Raw genomic sequence first — 18,278 nt, 5'->3', positions numbered from 1 at the left:
AAATGGGATTGCATGAAGTTGCAGAGCTTCTGCATGGCAAAGGACATAGCTAGCAAGATCAATAGAATGCCCATGGATTGGGAGAAGATCTTCACTAGCCATACAATGGACAAGGGTCTCATATCTAAAATATACTTGGAACTCAAAAAATTAAATCCCCCAACAACAAATCCTCAAAGAAACAACTGCCCAATAAATAAGTGGGCTAAAGACTTAAAGACAAACTTCTCTGAAGAGGAAAGAAGGATGGGCAATAGACACATGAAGAAATGCTCAACCTCCCTAGCCATAAAAGAAATGCAAATCAAAACAACATTGAGATACTACCTCACCCCAGTTAGAATGGCAAAAATCAAGAACTCTAATAACAACAGATGCTGGAGGGGATGTGGACAGAAGGGAACCTTACTTCATTGTTGGTGGGAGTGTAAACTTGTTCAACCACTTTGGAAAGTAGTATGGAGGTTCCTCAAAAGACTCCACATAGAGCTCCCCTAGGCCCCAGCAATCCCTCTTTTGGGCATTTACCCAAATGTTTACAAAAAAGATCACACTAAAACTACCAGCACAACTATGTTTATTGCAGCATTGTTTGCTATAGCTAAGATATGGAACCAACCCAGATGCCCCTCAGTAGATGAATGGATCAAGAAAATGTGGTATATATACACAATGGAATTCTATGTCTCCATCAGAAAGAATGACATTGCCCCATTTGTTAGGAAATGGAAAGACTTGGAAAAAAGTACATTAAGTGTAGTAAGCCAAGCCCAAAGAAACATAGGTCCCATGGTTTCCCTTATTTGCAATATCTCGTATTTGTATGAGTCAAGCAGAAAAGGTCAGATAAGGTAATGTTAGGAAACTGAACCCTAAGATATGTATTCAAATGTTTTTTTTTCTTTCATGCGATTGTTTCTAATGCATTTATAAGATTATTTCTTTGTTGCTTTGTATGTCCCTCCCCCACAGTATAACCCCTACTTTCACTGTATTTGATTTCGGCATAATTTGTGGAGGGGAAGGGGAAAAACAAATCGTTTAAATAAGGATACATGTGAATCGGTTGCAACAATGAGAAGTACAAGTTGGTATATCGAAAAGGAACTTTACAACTTTGGTAGGAGGGAGGAGGGGTGGGGAGTATTGGGTGAGGGAGGGTGGGGGGGATGGGAAGGGATGGGAAGGGGAAAAAAAGAGGAGGCTACAATGCTTGAAAACAAATGTACTCATTATCTTGCCCATGTAATTGTAACCCCTCTGTACAGTATTTTCACAATAAAAAATAAATAAAATTTTTTTAAAAAAAGGAAGAAAATCCAGTCTCTCATTAAATGCTGCTGGGAAACTGAATATCCACATAAGGGAGACTAAAACTTTAACCTTGTCTTTCACTATATGCAAAAATCCACTGAAACTAGATCAAAGGCCTAAATGTAAGAACTAAAAATATGAAGCTACTAGAAGAAAATACCAGGAAAACACTTCAAGGCAATGAAACACTTCAAGGTAGGCAGTGACTTTTTAAAATAAGACTCCAAAACATTGGCACCAAAAGCAGAAATGGAAAAATGGGATTATGTCAAACGGAAACTTCTATACAACCAAGAGAAGACACAACAGAGTGATGAATAACCAGCCTGTAGAATGAAAGCAAATCTTTCCAGAGTGTACATTTGGCAAGCGGTTAGTACCTGAAATATACAAAGAATTCAAAATAAACCAAACAAAACATTGCCAGGTATTGGTGGCTAATGCCTGTAATCCCAGCAACACAAGAGACTGAGATCTGAGGATCATGATTTGAAGCCATCGAGGGCAGGAAAGCCTGGCCTATGCAATGGGAGTCCCATAGGTGGGGTGTAGAACATGTACAAGAAGAGCACAGTAGCCTGGCCCTTATCTAAGGTCAAGAAGAAGGAGTAGCTATACTTAAGGATGTTGCTCAAGGTTGGCTTGTGGATGTTTGTACTAAGAGAAATTATCGGCCTTAGTTTAGAATAAGGAACTTAGCTGAGTATCATAAGTTATGTTGAGATTCACTGCCTTTCCTACTTACATTATGCTGGATAATTAAAACTACCTGGGAGAAGACCTAGGGGACTTTTTCCTGTGAGAGGAAGTGACTCCTGGTTCCCCCAGTTTGGGTTCTTGAGATTGTCTTTGTGTGTTTGTAATACTACACCATTACCCTTCTTCTAGGTGCCTAAAGACACAGCTGTGGAGTTGTGGCTCAAGTGGTAAAGTGCTTGCCTTGAGCAGAAAAAGCTTAAAGGACAGCTCCTAGACCCTGAATTTAAGTCCCAATACCAAAATAATTATTTTATTATAATAATCCAACTTTAAAATGGTCAAATGATCTGCATAAACAGATAAATGGATAAAGAAAATGTGATTTATGTACATGATGTACTATTACTTATTTGTCCATAAGAAAATATAACATCCTGTTGTTTTCAGTGGCAGATGGGATTGGAAGACATTATGTTAAGTGAAATAACCCAGGTGCAGAAAGACAAGTGCCACATGTGTTCTTATTAGTGTGTGAAAGCTAAAGATTTCTACTCCATAGGCTGGGAAGGAGAGGGCAAGAGGAGATAGGAGGAGGCTGGATAGTAGGAATCAAAATACAATCAAATGGAAAAGGTTTTGTAGTGCTCTTCAGCACAAAAGAGTGATTGTAGCTTATAGTACTCTATTACGTATTTGATAAAGAACTAGAAAAGCTCAAAGTTGCTGAAACAAAGAAATCATTATTGCCTGAGAAGATGGAAATGCTAACTACCCTGATTGGGTTAGGAGTAAGGAAACATTGTACACATCAACAGATTATCATACAGTACTCCACAAATAAATTTTATAAATAATATTTTTAAATATTTTAACTGTTTTAATATTTTAACTATTTTTACAATACTAAGATTTGAGCTCAGGGCCTTGCTCTTACTCTATCACTTGAGTCATACAAATCAGCCAGTTTGACTTTTTTTTTTCTTTTAATGTCTTCAAATTTGAGTCCAGGCCAATGATCCTCCTCTTCACACTTCCCATTGTAGCTGTAACAGCAGACATGTGCCCTCAGTTTTTATAGACGGAGTTGGTGATTTCACAGACATCTTCCTCAGACTGTTTGTTTGTTTGTTTTAATTTTTTATTGTGAAAATACCATACAGAGGGGTGGCAATTACATAGGCAACATAGTGAGTATATTTCTTATCAAGCATTGTTGCCTCCTCCTTTGTTTCCTCTTCCTATCCTTTCCCATCACCCCCTTCACCCACCTAACCTTCCCCCAACCTCCCTGCCTTGCCCCTGCCAAAGTTCTTTTTTTTTCTATTTTTTATTATTATGAAAATACAGTACAGAGGAGTTACAATTACATGGACAAGTTAATGAGTACATTTCTTTTTTTAATTTTTATTTTTTATTGTGAAAATACTGTACAGAGGGGTTACAATTACATGGGCAAGATAATGAGTACATTTCTTATCAAGCATTGTAGCCTCCTCCTTTTTTCCCCTTCCCATCCCTTCCCATCTTCCCCAACCCCCTCCCCGCCTCCCCTCCCCCACACCCAATCCTGCCCGCCCCTCCCCACCAATGACGACTTGTACATCTCATTGTTGCATGTGGTCCACCTGCATCCCTATTTAAATGGTTTGTTTTTGCCCTTTCCCTCCACAAATTATACCAACATCAAATACAATGAAAGCAGGGGTTATACCGTGAGAAAGGACATACAAAGCCACAAAGAAATCATCTTATAAATATGTTAGAAACAATCTCAAGAAAGAAAAAAAATTTGAATCCTTATCTTGGGGTTCATTTCACCTAACATTGACTTATTGACCTTTTCTGCTTGTCTCAGACATATACTAGTTATTGCAAATAAGGGAAACCATGGGACCTATGTTTCTTTGAGCCTGGCCTGCTTCACTTAATATAATTTTTTCCAAGTCTTTCCATTTCCTAACAAATGGGCAATGTCATTCTTTCTGATGGAGGCATAGAATTCCATTGTGTATATATACCACATTTTCTTTTATCCATTCATCTACTGAGGGGTATCAGTGTTGGTTCCATATCTTAGCTATGGTAAATAATGCTGCAATAAACATAGTTGTGCTGGTAGCTTTAGTATGGTCTTGTTTGTGATCATTTGGGTAAATGCCCTAAAGTGGGATTGCTGGGTCATAGGAAAGCTCTATGTGGAGTCTTTTGACAAACCTCCATACATTCCCACCAACAATACAGTAGGGTTCCCTTCTCTCCATATCCCCTCCAGCATCTGTTGTTATTAGAGTTGTTGATTCTAGCCACTCTAACTGGGGTGAGGTGGTATCTTAATGTTGTTTTGATTTGCATTTCTTTTATGGCTAGGGAGGTTGAGCATTTCTTCATGTGTCTATTGCCCATCCTTCTTTCCTCTTCAGAGAAGTTTCTCTTTATATCTTTAGCCCACTTATTTATTGGGCAGTTGTTTCTTTGAGGATTTGTTATTGGGGGATTTAATTTTTTGAATTCCAGGTATACTTTAGATATGAGACCCTTGTCCATTGTATGGCTAGTGAAGATCTTCTCCCAATCCATGGGCATTCTATTGATCTTGCTAGCTATGTCCTTTGCCATGCAGAAGCTCTGCAACTTCATGCAATCCCATTTGTCCAACCTTCCTTTGATTTGTTGTGTTTCTGGGTCTCTATTAAGAAAATTTTGGCCTGTGCCAAGGAAACCTAGGGTTTCTCCTATTCCTTCCTGTAATGTTTTCAGAGTGTCTGCTTTGAGTCCAAGGTCTTTGATCCATTTGGAGTTGATTCTGGTGCAGGGTGATATATCAGGATCTAGTTTTAGTTTTCTACAAGTGATTAACCAATTTTGCCCGCACCATTTACTGAAGAGGCTGTCTTTCTTCCATTCTCTTTTGTTAGCCCTCTTACCGAAGATTAGATGGCTATACGTCTTTAGGTTCAATTCTTGGTTTTCAAGTCTATTCCATTGGTCCTGAGGTCTGTTCTTGTGCCAGTACCAAGCTGTTTTGATTACTATAGCTTTGTAGTAGAGTTTGAAATTTGGTAGTGATATTCCTCCAGCACTGTTCATTCTGTTAAGGATCGTTTCTGCTATTCGGTGTCTTTTATTGTTCCATATGAATTTTTGGATTGCCTCTTCTATTTCCTTGAAGAATAAGGTTGGAATATTGATAGGTATTGCATTGAATTTGTAGATAGCCTTGGGCAGTATTGCCTTTTTCACAATGTTGATCCTTCCAATCCTGGAGCATGGGAGGCTAAGTTCTATTTTGATTTCCTTTTTCAGGTTTTTAAAGTTTTCATCATTGAGGTCCTTCACTTCTTTGGTTAAATTAATTCCTAGGTATTTTATTTTTGGTGGGGCTATTACAAATAGGGTTGCTTTCCTGATTTCAGCCACGCTTTTCTCATTGTTGACATACAGAAAAGCCATTGATTTTTGAGGGTTAATTTTATACCCTGCTGCTTTGCCAAAGTTTTGAATCAGCCTGAGTAATTTGGGTGTGGAGTCAGTGGGATTCTTTAAATACAAAATCATGTCATCTGCAAAGAGGTAGAGTTTTACTTCATCTTTCCCTATTTGGATCCCTTTTATAAAAAGTTTCCATCTTGTCTTATTGCCGTAGCTAGGCATTCTAATATTAGATTGAAGAGAAGTGGAGAGAGTGGACATCCTTGTCCTCTTAAAGGATTTAAGAGGAAATGGCTTTAGTTTTTCACCATTAAGTACAATGCTGTCTGTAGGTTTGTCATATACAGCCTTTATTGTATTGAGGAATATTCCCTGGATTCCTAGTTTTTCCGGAACCTTCATCATAAAGGGGTGTTGGATCTTGTCAAATGCCTTTTCTGCATCTATTGAGATAATCATGTGGTTCTTATCCTTGCTCTTGTTGATGTGATGAATTATATTAATTGATTTGTGTATCTCAGACTGGCTTTGAACTACAATTCTCCTAAAGGTGGATTCTTCAGAGAAATACAGTTTCATTTTAGCATTATACATAAAGATACCAAGTAAATGAAAAAAATTATATTAAGTGAAGTAAGTCAGGCCCAAAGAAACATAGGTCCCATTGGTATTCTCTGTTTGCATTGACTAGTACATGTCTAGGACAAGCAGAGAAGGTCAAAGGCTATGTACTTATGACCACATGAGATAATGTAAGCAAAATGTACTCCAAGAGAGGGACACAAGTAGTTTTTTTTTCTTGCTTGCTAATGTTTTTAATGTACTTATAATGCACTATGTGATTCTTTTGTTTCTTTTGTATGTTCTTCCCCCACGGTATAACCCAGTTTTCACTGGATTTGATGCAGGTGTTCTGCATCTTGTATATATATTTTTGTAATTTGGGGAGGGGAAGGGATATTGTGGAACGCTTAAATGAGGATTCAGGCTGATCCATTGTGATGAAGAGATGTACAGGACATTATTTTGAAAATGAACTTTACAATGTCAGTGGCAGTGGGGCGGGGGGAAGCGGGGACGGAGGTGTTGGGGAGGTGGGGAGAGAAGTGATGGTAGGGGGAAATCAAAGGAGGCGGTAACATTACTCGCTACAAAATGTACTCATTACCCTACTCATGTAACTGTAACCACTCTGTACAACATTTTTACTATATATATATATATACCAGGTCAAGCTCTAAAGTCTGCAGTTGAACTTCTTGCAAGAAGAAATTATTTTAAAGGCTGTAATGTAATAGAGAATATTAAATTGGTCTTGCAAACCAATCTGTTTATTAAGATGGGCCAGACCTTTCACTCATCTATTCTACCTCTAGTCTGTGGCATTCAAAGACGTCTGGGAAGATTGAGGACACAACAGAAATAAACTAACAAACACTGTACTAGAGATGGGATGGTTTCCCCCACCCACTCCCACCCTGGTCCTGGGGCTTGCTGCCGCTGGGCCAGGGCGCAGTCCCTGAGCTTCATTTTGCTCAAGACTACCTCTCTACCACTTGAGCCATAGCACCACTTCTGGCTTTTTTTCTGAGTAGTTTATTGATCATAAAGGTCTCGACTTTCCTACGGGGCTGGCTTCAAATCAAGATCCTTAGATCTTAGGTTCCTGAATAACGAGGATTACAGGTGTGAGCCATATGCACCTGGCTTGATTTTGTATTTTTAAGGAATGTAGTAATTCTATTTCCTACTAGAAACTGGGAGGTAGGGGGCTTTAGATATCTTTACAACCTCTTTTTGCAAAGAGGTGCAATGCTAGAAGTCAGGTTTTGAGTACAATGCATTATGATCAGTGTCACCCCTTTCATAACTCCCGAGCCCATATCTGCCCTCAAGTTACATGCTTCAACATTTTCATGGAATTTGGTGAGACTGAGTTAAAAACTCATCAGTGGCAAAATATTCTGAAAGTTCACAATCTCCCAGTGCTTCCATTTACATTATGATAAAAACAGTATCATCCTTCATATTGAGTAGCTGGTTTCTGTTTTTCATTGTTGCTTTATTTGTAACTTAGCATTCAATTTGTTAGAATTTGTAGGGGCAAGAATATGGTAGGTCTAGTACCTACAGGAATATGTCAAGAGATTTGATCTCAAAGGTTCCGATATACTTTTAAATTCCTAGTTATCTTTAAGTAAATTAGGACAGAACAACAACAACAACACTGACTCATTTCCTATGCCAGTGGCTCTGAATCTATCCTGAAGATGCTGATTCTTCTTGCACTATCATATGGGAAGGCGTCTATTAACAGTTCTTTTCCTAACAAAGCTGAATACATAATGAATACCTAAGAAATGAGTACTTCTTATTTTTGTAGTTGTGCTTCTTATCAAGCCACCTGAGGCTCAAAGCACCATGTTGACCCAGAGCAATCTGCCAGTAGAAGAACTAAAACACAGCAGCTAAAATGTACTGCCTGATATAAATATATAATGCATCCTGGATTTGATCATGGTAAGTACTGTCAGCCTCACTGATAGCAAAATGCCCTTTCTTGTCCTTTTTGGAAGGCTATTTCTGTTTCTTATAGAATGGTTGTGGGTTGATACTCATCTTTTATCCCCCTCGTTGCATAAATGTCCTTTCCTGTTTTCTGGCCTCTAGGCGCCATAAGGAGATAGCCTCTTCCCTTGTGTGTATGTATTTCTTCTAACTTCAAAATCTCCCCTTTATCCTTATTTTCCATGGATTAACCACAAAGTACCTACATGCTTTATATTTCACATGTTCTTTCTTGTTTGGAGTTTGATCCTTAATTTAGGCAAGTATCTGGCCATTTTCTTTCTTTTTTTTTTTTTTTTTTTTGGTCTGGTCGTGGGGCCTGAACTCTGGGCCTGGGCGCTGTCCCTCAGCTCAAGGCTCAAGGCTAGCGCTCTACCCCTTGAGCCACAGCGCCACTTCCGGCTTTTTTCTTTTTGCTTATGTGGTGCTGAGGAATCGAACCCAGCGCCTCAGGCATGCAAGGCAAGTGCTCTACCACTGAGCCACCTTCCCAGCCTCTCTGGCCATTTTCTTAAAAAAAAAAAAAAAAAATTCCCTATTACTACTTGATTCCCTAATAAGCCTCCAAGTTGACGAATACAAAGCCAGAGGTCCCTGGTGCTCTATTGAGTTTGTCTTCAAATATGGTTTATCTTCAAGTTACATTATTTTTGTTGATATCGTCAAACTAATTACTTTTTGTATCGATTGATATTGTATTGATTAGTTAGTTTTTGTATTGTATTGATTTTTTTGCATTGATTTGATTACTTTTGTTGTATTGTGTTGATTTTTTTTTTAAATTGAACTCAGGCGTCATGCTTGTAGGCAAGTACTATACCACTCCAGATATGTCCCAGTCCTAAATTAGCTACGCTTACTCTTCTGGGTATTAGAGCCAACCAGGATCCTTGTTGTTACAATAAAACAATTGTGGTTCTTAATAATTCTAATTCTTAAATAGAATTTGAAATGTCAATTTATTAAGGCCATAGTTTCCTTCAGTTCTTTTATTACGTTGAAAATGATGATTTAGAAACTTTGTAAAGTGCAATGTCTAGGTCATCCCATGATTGAAGACTACTGGTAATTCTTTCTCTTGACTGGAGATATAATTTTCCTGTTCCCCAGCATGCCCACTGTTTTCTTTTTTAACTTGACCCTAGACTTCATGAATTTGCTGTGCAGACCATGGGTTCTCTCACCTCCTCTTCTCAGTATTGGCTGCTCTCACAGTAGGTGGGTCAAGTTTAGAGAGATCATTATGAGCATGGTCTTGTGCTTTGTATATACTTTGCTGAATTGACCATACTAGCTTCTCATCTCTATGTCTCTATGTGTCTGCCAGTCTGATGGTAAGGCAGGAAAGAGCACATCTTAATGGTACCATGTGGTCCCAACCCATGGCCGGCTTGTCAGAGACTCCTCTGGACACACAGGCATTAATGAACTACTTACTGTGCTATTCTAAGGATTGTACTAAGGGTCTGTGCACCGTCTCTGAGCTTTTTAGCTCAAGGCCAGTATTCTACCACTTGAACCACAGCTCCACTTCTGCCATTTTTTTGATTATTACTTGGAGATAAGAATCTTGACTTTTCTGCTCAGGCTGGTTTCCAACCACAATCCTCAGATCTTGGCCTCCTGAGTAGCTAGGATTACAGGCGTGAACGGCCACCCATGCTGGTTTTGGGCATGAATGAGCTATTGAAGACTCTTGATGATCATTCTCCAGTGTGTCTGCCTCACTCTCAATCTTCTCTCCACCTTCTCTCTAAGAGATTTTGGTTAATGGTATCTTGGGCAGAACAGCTTGGTACTCAGCCACAGACTCTGGAGCCCTTCTGTTGAATGACACGCTTCACTACTCATCCCGACATATACCATCTGCTTTGACTAGTCAGCACCTCTGGGGTTTTGTGGTTTGTTTGTTTTATTTTGTTTTGGCTAATTCAGCCCAGAGGGTCCCTCATGTGCACCTTGGGTTCCAGCCTTCTGTGTTACTTGTGGGTCAGCATGCAAGCAGTTTCTCCAGCCCAAAAATTTATGTTTACCTGTCCAACAAATATGTAGTGAGTGTTTACAATGTGCTGGTTATGAATGAAACAAATGTCCAGATCCTTACCCTCATTTATTTCTCAATCTATGAGTAAACAAATGGCACATAAACAACTGTAGAAAAGAATCTGTAAATAGAATTGTGACAGAGATGATGTATTAAAAGTGGAGTGCTGTGAGAACATATACGTATATAATATAAGCACATACAAACGTAGATACATACATACACACATACATACAAAGAGCTCTAATTACTTCCCAAGTGAGGCCAGCCAAAAGCCTCTCTACCAAGCGCTGTGAGAGGTGAACAAGTCAGATAAGACACAGGAGAACCATTGAAGGAGATGAAAGAACCCCTGCAACTGGCACAGAAGTGGTTGGAAGGAAAGGCCTCTGCTCCAAGGTGGCAGGAGAAAGATGTATGGCTGGGGAGTAGAGTTTAAAGGCAGCAGCCATCATGTAGATGATATTGTGGGCAGAGGCCCAGGGAAAATGTGAGATGATGCTTTAAAGAACATGAGACACCTTCTTCCGCTCCCTGGGAGTGGGTCCAGCAAGATCAGGTTCTGAAATGGACTGTGCAGAGTAAGAGTCAAAATCTCAGTTGGAGACAATTTATCTACCATAGACGATTCTTTCCAAAGAACTCAAACAAACAAACCTTTTAGAGAACATGAAGACTATTTGAGGATATGAGGACTTTGCCACCAATTTGTTGACACAGTAGAGCACAATAGTTAATTATTCCCCTTTCAAATCTTCAGAGCATGCGACCTATCCTAAGTCTCTTTAAACTTTGAGGTAAGTCCTTTGCATTCTGGAAAGCTTAGTTTTGTGTAGGTAGGACCAATTGAATAAAGGAACTGAAAGAGTGGTCTGGACTAGTTCTCCAGAGGGTATTATGACAAAGGAAGGTCAACTCAAAATAAAGATCAAGAATAGGCCAAAGGTAAAACACTTGGATGCCAGGTGTTGCTTTTATACTTATGAAAGTATTGTTAACCCTTTCAGCTCCTTGAAAACATCATACCAGTTTAGAAATGTGTGTTAGTTGTCCTCAGTATGGAGCTTGGGCATTTTTCAATTATTGAGTGGAAAGTGTCAAATATGGTATTGACTCACGCTGTAGGTGAGCCACCAAGTTGTTCCACTGAAAATGAGGATGGTTTCCCCCAGTGTAGATAAATATTGTACATTCTGGTCAATTTTGGCCTAAATTAACTGATGAAGAAAACTTCATCTTTTCTCTATATTTTATAAAACACAGTTTTTTGAAAGGAACAATGCTAATTAGAACTTTTAAAGGCCCTTGATGCAGGAAAAACCTACCACGCTTTCTGTGTAAGACACTAAAAAATACATGGCTATGTGTGTATGTGTGTGTCTGTAAAAGTCTGTGTGATTGAGGGCAGTATGTGCATATAAAACATAGTGTCTTGATGTCACCTCACATACATTTTACCCAGCTAAATTACTGAAAGCAAGGTGTTGAGTATGATATATTAAAGCCATTGTATACAGTTTTTACATAAAATTATTGAAAGTTGATGGGCAAGTGTTTCTAAATCTTCATTGCTTCATAATTTTCATTTTGATCATGTTTTTATTATAATTATAGGCTTCCTTAAAGCATTTATGCACACTGGTATTAACTACAATTTTTTTGTTTTCCTTTATGAAATTACTCTTGAAGTTCCTAATATCCAGTCTGTGTTAGAGCTGTAGAATTCAAATGGCAGGTTACCTTTGTTCCCAGGGATGTTGTGGGCTCCCTGCTGGCCAGGCTCCCTCCATGCCCATGGAGGTAAATGTGAATGTAAAGTCCCCACAGCAATTAGCACTGGACCTATTTGAAAGCTCTGGATTCTTCACTGAATCTTAATGTTTCTCTGAAGTTTGTGCGTTCCTATATCCATTTCACAGAGTGAGAAACTGATTCTTAGAGGACACAATATTTCATTATTCAACTCTACAATCATAAAGTATTTGACCTGAAAAAGGGATCCAGAAACTACTGAATGATGCTACTTGGTTTCTGAATTTGGAACCTGAGGTCCTGGCAAGGTATTGATGCTGAACTCCACAAACAAGAATTTAACTGAAATTTAGTCTGAATTATTTAGAGGTTTTAGCATCATGTAGACTCACTGCCAAGAGAAAGATTAACTTTCTCCCAAGTAACTGGAGAGAAAGGGAAGGGAGAGGAAAGAAAGGGAGGAGATGAGAGAGGAGAGGAGGGGGAGAAGAGAGAAAGAGAGGGGAGGGAGAGGGATGGAGAGGAGGGAAAAAGAAGGAGAGGGATGAAAGGGGAGAGAGAAGAGAGGAGTGAAGAAGCCACTGTTCAATATTACTTTATGTAATTTCTCTGAAACCTGTTCCCTGAGGGCTAAACCCATAGAATTGCCCAGCCTCACCCCACAGTAAAACTGGGAACCTTGTTATCACTGAACCACATCCTCACTGCACATCTGTGACTCTGAACAGTTGTTTCGTGTCCCTTTCCCAGAAGACTTAAGTGTTTTACACCCTAATGAGGACCTGTTCCATGTTCTGTTGTGCCTGCCTTCAAACACAAAGTCAGATATCCTGGTAGCATTGATGTTTGCTGAGCTGACATTTGTTCTGTGATACCCTCACTTGCCCAGAAAGCAGATGAACTGTTGTGTGAAAATAGTGAGCATTACTTACTTATGAGGTGAAAGAGCATTTCATCTGGGTTCATTTGTTAACAATTAATTCTATAACCCTGTGGAAGCTGTTTTGAAAAAATTTTAGAGCATTTGCTTTTCTACTAAAGTGTAATTAAAACCAAAGCTTCATTTCGTTTTCTTCACCCAAGTGGGCTTTTTGTTCTATATATGTTAAGAGACATTGAACTATCATTTGACTGCATTCCACCCAAAGAAATGCAAGACACAAGTAAGGATTTTGATTCAACTGTGTAGGCCTTCAATAAGCACAAGGCTGGGTCTCAAGGTGATCTGAGAGTTAAAAAAAAAAAAAAAGAATTGGCCTGGGAATGTGGCTTTGTGGTAGAGTGCTTTCTTAGCATGTATGAAGCCCTGGGTTTAATTCCTCAGTACCACATATGTAGAAAAGGCCAGAAGTGGCACTGTGGCTCAAGTGGCAGATGCTAGCCTGGAGCTGAAGAGCTCAAGGACAGCGCACAGGCCCTGAGTTCAAGCCCCAGGACTGGCAAAAAAAAAAAAAAAAAGACAAAAGAAAAAAAAAAAAGAATTAGAATTGCAATGATTTAACCTTTATTTACTAAAAGCCAAAAGATTCATAGCTGTGCTTTTAAATAGCTATCAGGAAGGCATACACAACACAATGTGAAAATGTTTTCCTCAGAATTATTGGAAAAAGAAAAATCCCAAGGCCACATTTTTGCCTTTCCTTTCATTTGGCATCATAATCTTTTCTTTTTCTTTTCCCTTTTGTAAGTTTTGGCATTCCAGCTTATAGTCCCAAAAGTGAAGAGTTGGCAGGGTGGTCTACAAAGGAAAGGAGAAATGTGCATTAGGTACTAATACTAATGCGAATGCAACTCAGACTTTAAGTGAGCAATTAGGTATGTGTTGTGGAATAAGGTGATGGGGTATGAAGTGTAAATGTTGTCATTTGTCTGTACAAGTAGGCTTCACCAATTTGAGAAGACAATTCAAGGATAAGTAAATACTGTTCTTCTGAATAAAGTGTAGAAAACTGCAACTGCGTGCTAGGAAAACCAAATTATCATACGTTTGTCCAAGAGAGACCTATAGGTAAATAAGTATGTGGTCCCTGTACCTCTGAGCATGGAGCAGTGAGTGCTTAGTATAACCATACATGCTGTTCTGATACTTAATTTATGTGTGCTTATTTATTGCTAGTAAGTACGTTTCCTTAGGATGTGAGGTCACTAGTCTTTTGAACAGAATGTGGAGTCGTCGCTTTAAAAAAAACAAAGCAAAATAAAACAACAGCAGCAGCAGCAACAACAACAACAACAACAAAACCTTTGAAACATTTACAACTCAGAAGGTACTAAGTAACACAATACGGGGAGGAGCAGGGGGCAAGGGAAAGAGAGAGTGAAGACCACTGATTGAGCCCGCAACCCTACACTGGCGGCTTGGCTCGAGCCCCCGGGCCTTTTCAAGAAGCACTTCCCGGCTCTAGTTTCTCTCCAGGGCCCCCACCTTGCATTCTGGAGGGCAGCTGGAGCCCTAGTTCCTAGTGAGTCAGCCTCCAGGGGTATCAACAGTGTTGGGGAGGCGGGAGGGAGGGGAGAGGAGACTGAGAAGGTGTCCGTATTCGGGGCTGTGTGGCCCTTTGACCCATAATCCCAAATTTGCCCCAGCCCCCACCCCAAATGAGCATTGGAACTGGATCGGGTTAATTTTACTTGAGAACTTTCGTCTAAACATTAATCTTTAGACACGCTCTTCCGTTCTGCAGCTACCCTTAGTTGTGAGGTCACTTGGGGACCCGGCGAATTGCAGAGGAAAAGAAAAGTGGAGGCGGGGCGCGGGGGGTGGAGAGGAGCCCAAACTCGTGGGGAGCCCTGGCGTGATGCCCGCAGCTAAGGGGTCTCCTCCTCGAGTCAACTAAGCGTACGCCTGTTCAGGAGCAGAGGCGGCGAGGGTTCCACGAGGGCGGGGAGGGGCGTGACACGCGGAGTAAATCCTGGGAAATGACGGAGCTGATTTAGGATTGTAGGCGACGGAATGGGAGGATTTCTCTCCAAGTCTTCCCACTAAGAGGTACCTCGACAGCAGTTGGAGGTGAAAATCGGCAGCCTGTGCACGACACACAACTGGGCTTGGTGGGAGAGAGGGATGAAGAGGAGAGGAATAGCGTCCAGTCACTGTCGTTCCCCTTACCCTAGGCCCGTGCGAGGAGGGCGGCGAGCAGAGCTCAAGCCTCAGAGCGAGGCGGATAAGCAGTGGCGGCCCGCCAGAGCTAATGGGGAAACAGAGGCTAGAGGAAGGCAAGAAGCAGCTCTACCTCCCTGCTCAAAACTGCGACCCAGTTGCTTGCGAACCAATTGCTCAATTCTGTTCATTGCTGAGCGGGAACAAAAGAGTGATTGTGCCTCCCCAAAAGTGAAGGGATCCCCTTTGGTCCAGAGAGAAATAGTAACTTGAAATTTTCGTTTAAGTCTTTTCTATCCGTAATAAATTTTATTTTCTTGTCTCTCTAGCTTGCAGTGCGTTATTAACGTCTGCAAATAAGTGTGCTGTGTGCCAAGCCAGGGAAAGGCTCGTGAGAGCGAGTGTGAGAGCATCAGTGTGCATGCATGTGACTGTGCGTGCGCATGGCTTGGGCGGCGCCGGGAGGATATGCCCACAGCCCATAACGGGTAGGGCTTTGGAGGATGTAGGCGCCAGAGCTCCGGGAGCCGCCAGACCTGCTCTGGGGACCGGCTGGAACTAGAGAAGGAGCTGTAGGTCTCTAAACTTAGGAGGGGCTTCACCCTCCCGTGGCAGGGAACCTGGAGGCAAGGATTGGAGTCTCTCCACTGAGACTTTCCAAAAGGAGTGTGAGGTGACTGCAGCTTTCAGTTCAGGATGGAGACAGGTGGGTGATGAGGTTTCCACGACGAGCGAGGACTTGTGGGGTACGTTCGTTATTGTCTTAACTGTTCCTCACCCTCCTCTCGTTTTTTTTTTTTTTTTGTTTGGTTTTTTTTGGTGTTTGTTTGTTTGTTTGGGTTTGTATTACATCGCCCAGTGGACCATGGCGGGTTTTTGCTGAGTTGCCCGTGTTAGGGAAAGAAGGAGAAGGAGGATCTGGCTGGTGGTTTTGCGGAAGAGATTGAATTGGTGGCAGCAGTTGGTCCACCCTGACCTGTGCGCCCTTCCACTTTGGCCAGCCAGGCTTATGGCTCTCTGCCACACCGCCCGGCAGCGCCAAGGACTGACTATATATCTGAGGACTGAAATTACTTTTATGAATTAACATGTTGAATCATGTGCCAACGAGTGAGAAATGTTTGGGAAAAGAATCAATTTAACTTTGAATGACCGATAGACTTTACTACATTAATTCCACTACCAGAGGAGGAGCGTCCAGAAGCTACACAAACGGCAACGGACACCTCTATCATGTAGGAAAATGAAGGACATCATAAGGTGGGGTTCAGTGTATCCCAGATGAGATGGCCTCCTATATGCAAACTCCCACCTCCAGCAAAATTGTACCCTTTGCTTCTGGTTAGGTCAAGCCTCACAGGGCACCTCATACTCAGATGCTTGCAAACAAGGATTTGTCCCCACTGGTCCCAGGGAGAGGCCATCTCCTCTTTGCCTCAGTCGAGCGCTTGGTGGAAAAGAAAGGTCAGAAAGCTTCCGAACTGAAAGGGACTGTCCCTGGGCTGGGAGCAGCAACACTGGACTGTGCTGGCTGGCTGCTTTCCCTGGCAGAAAACAGGTGTTTGCATATCAGCATCCAGTCAATTAACCCCTTAAAAGCCTGCCTTGTGGCATGGATTTCCCAATCAGTACCAGGCCAGCACTCCAGTTGCTCCTTTGAAAAAGATAGGAGTTAGAGCGCACCTGCACTGAATCCTCTGCAGCAGGGATGTACAGGTGAGCCAGGCTAGGGCTTTTCCCTGCTGCTGGGGCTACAGAGGGGAGTCCTTTTCTGTCCTTCCCAGATTACAGGCCTGTTACCCCAGATCCTTTCCCCCAACTGGAGTCTGACAGCAGAGAAAAAGTGCCTGGCTGGCCAGGGCCCACGCAAAGAAGTACCCACCATTGTTAATATCAGAATCCACCAGAAAGCAAATTTTGTCCACAGGCACCTTCTTTTCTCTTGAATGTCACTTGTCTCAGGTCGGATGGGTAGGTCTATGTACACTGGGAGAGTGCCAGGTCACGGACACACATTGGGAATGCTCTGAGGTCCACCAGAAAGCCCCAAATGCCTCCAGCTCTGGCCCTGATAGAGTGAAGTCAACTGCTTTAGTGGGCAGAAAGGTCCTGGGGTAGAGGTGAAGGGCTTCTGCTGTGGGCACTGTGATCCAGCTGACCTAGCTATACTTGGCTTCCCTGGGCACTGGAGGCTCCCAGCGCCCTGCTCTGGGTCAGGTGAGAAAGAGAAAGCTCCAGGTGGTGGGCCTGTGATGGCAGACTCTGCATGTGGGGAAGTTGTTATCTTGGATCTCCAGGAACAAATATGAGGAGCAGTGTTCTGAGTGCCAAACATTATTTTAGACAATAAAATACAAAGTGAACAAAGCCTTCAGTCCAAAACCCAAATGCTCTTCCTGTTTCCTGCTGGGGTCCTTTGTCCTTTGGGGGCCCTGCCACTTCCCAGAGACATCCTGTTGATCCACCCAAAAAGGGGGCTGGGGTGGGCAGGGCAGAGAAGAGTAGTTCTCTCTCTCTCTCTCTCTCTCTCTCTAGTTATCTTTGCTGCAAACTTGATTCACGTGGTCCTCCTTACCCCTGGAGTTAAGATGAAACAGTGCTCTTTCCCTCCGCCCTGCCAAACCAAACACTGTCTCATTTTCACAGTATCCCTTTCCAAAATGCTTAGAGCCTGGGCCCAGAGGTTGTGCTGCAGAACACTCCTAAATGCAGGTGATCTCCAGGCTTCTTTCCAATCCCAGGGAAATCTGACTTCCACTAGCAGAACAACTTATATGTGACTCAGGGAAGACAAATGGCATTCAAATGGGACCAAAGGGCCCTTCATTAGCTTCCCAGCCTCCCATCTCCTGGCTCAGAGACTTCATTGGACTTGCTTTTTTGAAATTAACAACCTACATGACTTGAAATTATGTCAAAGCAATTGAGAAGTACATTAAGGGGCAAGATCTGACTTCTGCTGCTGCTTTGAAAAAAATCAGGATTGGTGTGGACAGGTTTTCATTTATGTAAATCTCGTGCCATGTTTATATTGAGGCCTGTACAGCTAATTTAATTTGCAATAACAGGGAGGCCTATAAGAAAAAGCATCTCTGATAACTAGTATATGTCTGAGTCAAGCAGAAAAGGTCAGATAAGTTGATGTTAGGGAAATGAACCCTAAGATATGTATTCAAATGTTTTTTCCTTTCAGGTGATTGTTTCTAACACACTTATAAGATTATTTCTTTGTTGCTTTGTATGTCCCTCCCCCATGGTATAACCCCTGCTTTCACTGTATTTGAGGTTGGTATAATTTGTGGAGGGGAAGGGAAAAAACAAATCGTTTAAATAGGGATACAGGTGGATCCATTGCAACAATGAGATGTACAA

Source organism: Dipodomys spectabilis, unplaced genomic scaffold (genome assembly GCF_019054845.1).
Source record: "Dipodomys spectabilis isolate Male_0828 unplaced genomic scaffold, ASM1905484v1 ptg000120l, whole genome shotgun sequence".
Taxonomy (NCBI): domain Eukaryota; kingdom Metazoa; phylum Chordata; class Mammalia; order Rodentia; family Heteromyidae; genus Dipodomys; species Dipodomys spectabilis.
The sequence above is the reverse complement of the archived record's forward strand: the minus strand, read 5'-3'. Positions refer to the sequence as shown.